This window comes from Pinus tabuliformis, chromosome 1_1 (genome assembly GCF_031772625.1).
Source record: "Pinus tabuliformis cultivar Carrire ecotype Pingquan chromosome 1_1, CPIR1, whole genome shotgun sequence".
In the NCBI taxonomy this organism is placed as follows: Eukaryota; Viridiplantae; Streptophyta; class Pinopsida; order Pinales; family Pinaceae; genus Pinus; species Pinus tabuliformis.
This window is the reverse complement of record NC_142297.1, coordinates 258,470,470-258,477,408: the sequence shown is the minus strand read 5'-3', so window position 1 is coordinate 258,477,408 and position 6,939 is coordinate 258,470,470.

Here is a 6,939-nt window from a genome sequence, read left to right as displayed (position 1 = left end):
ATAATATATATTTTAAATGATTTATTATTATTTAATTATATTATTAAATAATAATATATTTATTTAATAATAGATATATCATTAAATAATTAAATTTTATTTGTTAGTTTAAAAATAGATATATTATTTCAATTATTAAGAGAATCTATAGTATAATATTAATATTTTAATTCTAGTGGTCATTATATAATATATATTAAATGATTTACTATTATTCAATTACTATTTAATTACATGTGCATGGTAATAAATCACTACTATTTTCTATAATTAAGTTACATTAGGTAATTATCTAATGATTACTTCATGGTCCATTGGTAAGTTAATTCTTCATTATTTTAACTATAATGGTCATTAAAATAATAAATGTTTATTAATACTCTATAACTACTAACTAATTATTAGTCCCAAACAAATTGTTAAAACACTATTCTTCCTAGAGTTTTGTTATCCTAGGTAAATGCCAAAATTAAGGGTAAAGTCCAAGTTAATTCATAATAGAATAACCAATAATCTTGGTCAATCAAAGTTTATCCTTTAATGGTCAAATAATCAATATTAGTTCAATATTTTTTTATTCAAAAATATTAGAGGTAACTAAGTCCTTAGGTAAATAAATTATTACTTATAGGGTTGAAAGATTATTACTAAAAATCTAACTAAAATTATGGTCAATTATAATTTATCCTTAAAACCTTTATCCTTAAAACCTAAGGATAAGTTTCTATTAATAATCGATGTTTATTCAAAATTTATTTATTCAAAAATAATAAAGTCAACTATGTTATAAGGTAAATATTATTATTATTTATAAGGATTAAAAAAGGGGGGTCTTATTAGTTAAAGGGAAACTCAATTAATCATAGAAATAATTATCAAGGTATGAAAAATAAATTAAATGCCCAATAGTATCATAATTCGGTTACACTAATAAGCCCGAGACTAACTCCTAACTTATTAAAGGCTCAAACACTCCAAAATAATCGGACATATCTACTAAAAGAGAATAAAAGGAAGGGGAAGATAGAAGCCCTAAGACCAAGAAACAGGGGAATGAGGAGGCTAGGAAGATAAGGCTGGGACCCAGCAACTGCTAATCTTCCAGCCATCATCCCTATTAAGATTGATTGGCCTTTTCTCGATTTCGAGGGCCTCTCTAAATTTTCAATGGTGAAACTGCGCAACTTTGGCAATGACTTGAGCCTCCTCTATGCATACATGATGCATGGTCTTCCCAGCATGCTCAGCCAGGGCCGAGGACTTGGTCCTACCATGTCTTAAATCCGCCGAATGCTCGCTAATCCGTTGATTGATAGAGCGACCAGTCTCACCAATATAAGGCGTCCCACATGAACATTGAATGACATAGACGCCCTTCATGTCCTTAGGGTCAATCGGGTCTTTCACAGACCTGAGGGAGCCACGGATAGTATTGAGAGATCTGAAAGTTGCGGGAACATTATACTTCTTCAGAATCCTCGCAATCCTGTCCGTGGTTCCCTGGATGTAAGGAAGATTCACACCCAAGATATGATCACTAGGAACCTTCCAGATTGAAGGCTCCTTCTTGGCCCTGAGGAAGGCTCTTTGACCGAGGTGCCTCTTGAAACCATTCTTCTCAAAGACTTCCAGGAGGTGAGCCTTCTCCGACTCCAGGCTCTCCTCATCCGAAATTCTAACAGCACGGGTGGAAAGCGTGCTAAGAACCCCTAACTTTTGAGCGGGGAATTGATGCGAAGAAGCATGCAAGTATTGCTCAGTGTGCGTCTTCTTTCTATACACCTAATGAGAAAAGGAACCATCCGCCTTCTTAGAGATGAGAACATCCAAGAACGAGAGACAACCATTATCTTCTTTTTCCATCGTGAATTTAATGGCGGCGGATTGGTTATTGAGGTGACTGAAGAAACGATCCAACTCTTCAGGCCCATGAGACCAGACAACACCAGTGTCATCAACGAATCTTTTCCAAAGCTTCGGTAAGAGGCGAGAGGAGGCCAAAGCCTTAGACTCAAAATCCTCCATGAAGAGATTAGCCACGACAAGTGACAAAGGGGAGCCCATGGAAACTCCGCAAGTTTGCTCATAGAATTCTCCCTCGAAGCTGAAAAAGGTAGAGGTAAGGCAAAGTTCAACTAACTTAGCCATATAAGGGTCAGTTAGCTTATTAATTACCTTTATGGCCTCATTGATGGGAATGCAAGTATAAAGAGAGACCACGTCGAAACTTACCAAAATGTCCTCGGGCTCAAGATTAATATTCTTAAGATCCTCAATAAACGAAGCTGAGTCTTTGACAAAGGACTCAGTCTTCCCAACCAAGGGTCTCAACTTTGTAGCGAGGAACTTGGCCAGGAGGTAAGTCGGACCACCGATGGTATTGACAATTGGTCTCAGGGGTACCCCATCCTTATGGATTTTAGGAAGACCATAGATCCTAGGAGTGATGGGGTTACCCTCAATAAGTTTCTGAGCTAGAGGAATCGTGGAATTGCACGACTTGATCGCAATAGCGACCGCTCTGGAAACCTTTTTGAGGGGATTCTTCGAAAGCTTATTATAACTACCACTGTTACACAGATGGTTAAGCATCTTATTTCTGTAATATTTTTTATCCATGATAATGGCAGCCCCACCTTTATCAGCTTTTAAGACCACGACTTCACGATTCTCGTTCAAGCTCTTCAGAGCCTCAAATTCAGCCTTGCTGATATTGCTACGGGGAGGCTTAGCCCTCCTCAGGGTAACAACACAATCCTGCCAACTTGGTCAGCTGGCGCAAGATCACTAGGAGCTTAAGCCAACTTCTATGGATTCCAGAAGAGGCTCTATATGTGATGAAATAAAGGAAAGCTTATTATAAAGAGGCTAATCTACTTGTAGAAAGGAAAAGAAGACTGAAATGTAAAGTAAACCTAGCAAACCCTAATTAACCAACTAATCCTACTTTTGCAGAAGGAGAGATAAAAACCATGAAATGAATGTCATTACTTAATCTAGGAAGTAAACAACATCTACTCAAGCCTTTTCTAGAAGGAAATGAGGAAAAAACATCTTTTTGGATTTTTATGCATTTTTAGATGAAATTGTCATGCATGTAATTTATTTGTTTGTGGACGTGGCAGTGATTAGGTGGCGATGGAGGGCGACTTTGGAGTTTTCAGAGGTGTAGGAAGGTTTGGATGGATCCTAGGAGGTCCAAGTGGCCTTCTGGAGGCTTTTCCTGCAATCGGACATTAAAACGACACCTACAGGAAAATCTACATGAGGCTACAAGGGATCTACAGGAGGTCTACAGAAGGTCTACAAGAGGATGCTAAGAGTAGTTTTGGAGGTTTTGAAGGTGGGAAAGCGGATGGAAAGGGTAGATGAAAGATAGGGTGATGTGTTAAGGTGTGTAGGGTTCATCAAGAAGGATCAGGAAAGAGAAATATGGTTGGACTTGTTCAAGGAAAGAGAGGAAAGTTGATGAGGAAAGTGCAGAAAACTAAGGTAGATTTGTGAGGGAATTTCGGTGACCTGTGGAACATAGATCAAAGAGAAATGGTGCTGGCTAATTGGCTAACTTATTGTGAGAGGAGGATTTCCACAAGAGAATTGAAACTCACATCATGAGATTAAGCAAGCAAGGAAACTAGCTACATCAAAAAAACATAACTTTGCATCAAGCTAGTCTAAATTCTGATCTAGGAAAGTAAACGCTGAAAAATGCTACATGGAAAGAAAGCATGGAAGGAAATTTATTGTGAAGATAGAAAAAAGCATGGTGAAATAGATATACAACAAAAGCATTAACCTTCTAACAAACTGCAACACTATAAATCCTATGGAAAAGGAAAATCTGTGTTTTTTGTGGCAGCAAGAGGGTCATGGCCTCAGTTCATGGTCCCAGAGGGAGGAAAGGAGACTGAGGAAAGGAGACCAAGGCTCTATTGATGGCCTTTTTGTATCTTTTTCCTATCACTGTTAAACCTGCTACAACAAACTGAAATGGAAACAACCTTTTAAATCACCAAAAGCAACCTATTCTTAACTAAGAAAGAAATCTATCTAACAACAACTAATTCATAAACTGAAACAAAGCATATAAATAAAAAACAAGAGGAGCTTGGCTACTTGGATTGGGCCCTAACCGAAGATCTTCAGCCCTCTGAGGTAACTCAGTGCTAGCTCGAACAAGATCTCATCTTCATTATCAAAATAATAATAGGATTGCATGAAACTATCAACAAACGTAAGCTCGAAGTTGAGCAGAGCAAAGCTGCAGCAAAAATTTGAAAATTTGACTAACTTCCAACAACCTAATCACGCCCTAGGCCTCTCTACTTATACAACTCAAGCTCTCAACAACATCCTTAAAATTAGGGAGGCTTGGCTCCCAAAACATGAGATAAACAAAAGTTATCCTCCACTTGCTCGGTTGCCTCTTTGGTGCATTGATGTGGATGCTTATGCTCCAAGCTGCGTGATAGATAATTCGAAGTGGGGAGTCATAAATGAGGGGGATACCCTCCTATAAATCCTCTCCCTTGTCTTCTTCGAATATTTGCTACCAAATGTCCATTAAATCTTTGACTTTGTCTCCAAAATTGACCAAAAATCTACATTAAGCACACATTAGAATCCATTGCATAATAACCAACCCAACTCACTCTATTAGCATAAATATAATAAAAAAACATGCAATAAAATAATGAGAATGGTGGATTAAGCTAAGTTAGGAGGCAAAATGAGCCCATATAATTACCTATTTATGGGGCTCATCAACCTCCTCCCATTTTATATCTTTATGTCCCACTTCCGGTTGATATGATTCACTTATTAAGAAGATACCTTTGGGTTTATACCGTCTTGGACTTTATGCTCTTGATGGGAAAAAAGGATCCTTCACTTTAGTAAATTACCCCAAATTTTTTGTCAAACTGCCCTATCAAGTTTAGGATGTTGTTTTTCTAGCATGATCGATTGATGCCAATTCACATCTCAATCCCCCTCAATCCAATAACTAGTCATTGATAATCACCATTGAGTTATCATTTTTTTTCTTAGCCACTCAAGATCAAATTTCTCCCCTAGTTTCAAGAGTTGTTGCTAGGCATCATCCCAAAATAATGTAGTTTGCCCATTTTTTATCTCCTAAAAGCAATGTTTCTAAATCAAATCCATTCCTTTCCTTGATAGATTCCATATTATTGAACCAAGAAAAGTGGCATTCAATTTGATTAAGTTTTGTTGAGAAGTTTGGGGGGCATACTTACTAATCTACATTATTTTCCAAAGATCTTGCGTCACGTGTATCCACATCCACCAAATATTCACACCCAATATAGTTACTATTATAGATGGATCTTTGAACCCCTATCCACCCTTGAGCTTTAGTCAAAATAGTTTATCGTATGCTACTAGTATGCACTTCCTTTCTAATGGAGCTTAGGTTTTCCTAGGCCCGTTATATTATCAAAGCAATTTTTTTGGGTCAAGGGGAGTTCCTTTCCATTTATTTGAAGGCCAAATATCCAATTTTAAAATTTCATTACCTTAAATGATCACCCCAATTCCTCAACTATCTAGATCAATAGGAATGGCGAAAGAAGTTCACGTTGTTTGATCTCATGAGAGGAAGTGAAAGGGGGAGATGGAGATCCATTTACCAGAACTAAGAACAAAGTTGAGGCTATAATATTATAGATCCATTCAATCAATTATTTTGTAAAGATAAAGGCATGAAGAATATTGCATAAATAGTTCCTAATTATCTTATCATATGCATTAGATAAATGTAATTTAATCATCATTCTAGTTCTCTTTGTGATCTTTAGAGAATAAATCGTTTCATGAGAAACTATAATACCATGTAAGATATGTCTACGCTATACAAATCCCCTCTTCTATAGAGATATTACCTTAGGGAGGAATGAATTTTATCTATTGGCCATTATCTTAGTAATTACCTTATAGATTGAATTTTGATCATTACAAAGAAAATGAACTATTTTGTGGCTTTGGTACACATCTTTGAATTGTACATCCTTATTTTCTTTCATGATCGTTGTTACTTTGTGAACTATTTTGTAATATACCTAGGGGGGATACTATGGGGTACAGAGGAGGGTAGACAAGGGAATAATGTAATAATGGGATGGGCCATAGTAATAAATAAGGTGGTTAACCCGTATCATGTAAGGGACCACAGTAGTTAGCAATAATGTAATAAGCCTATGGTACTAGATAGATGGTACTGAGGGAACCATGGTAATGACCCATGGTAGTATATGTATGAGGCCTATATAGAGGCTAGAGACTCCCCGTTGAGAGATGTCAAAGAATATTTTATGAACATGCATATGGCTTGTGGAGTGTTCTCCTTTATTAAGGAGTGAATATATGGTGTTGTCCTAACTTAAGGGTTTTATTAATAAAGAAGCATTTCTATATTTAGATCTTGTGATTTTTGGTGATTATTTACATTTCTTGGGTTTATTTCTATTATCTTATAGTTTCAAATTAGATCTATAACAAGTGGTACCAGAGCACTCTCTTGGGCAAAGCAGAGATTTCGTTTTTTGTAGGAACTTTTTGGGGTGGCAAGTTTGTAGATCAGATTTGTACATTCTAGTGAAAATTTTGTAGATTATAATTGCAGATCTAGGTTCCTTGCAAAAAAATACCCAATTTGAAAAAAACAATTGGCTGAATCGGAGTCCGAATGAGGGAGATATCGCTGATTTAAAAATCAGTTGTGTTGTAGAAATTTGTCGGTGTGGCGAGTTTGCGGATCAGATCTGTACGTTCTGGTGCAAAATTTTAAGAATATAATTACAGATCTGGGTTCTTTGCAAAAAAATACCCAATTTCAAAAAAAAATAATTAGTTGAATCAGAGTCTGGATGAGGGAGATATCACTGATTTAAAATCAACTCTTTTTTTCAGAAATTTTTG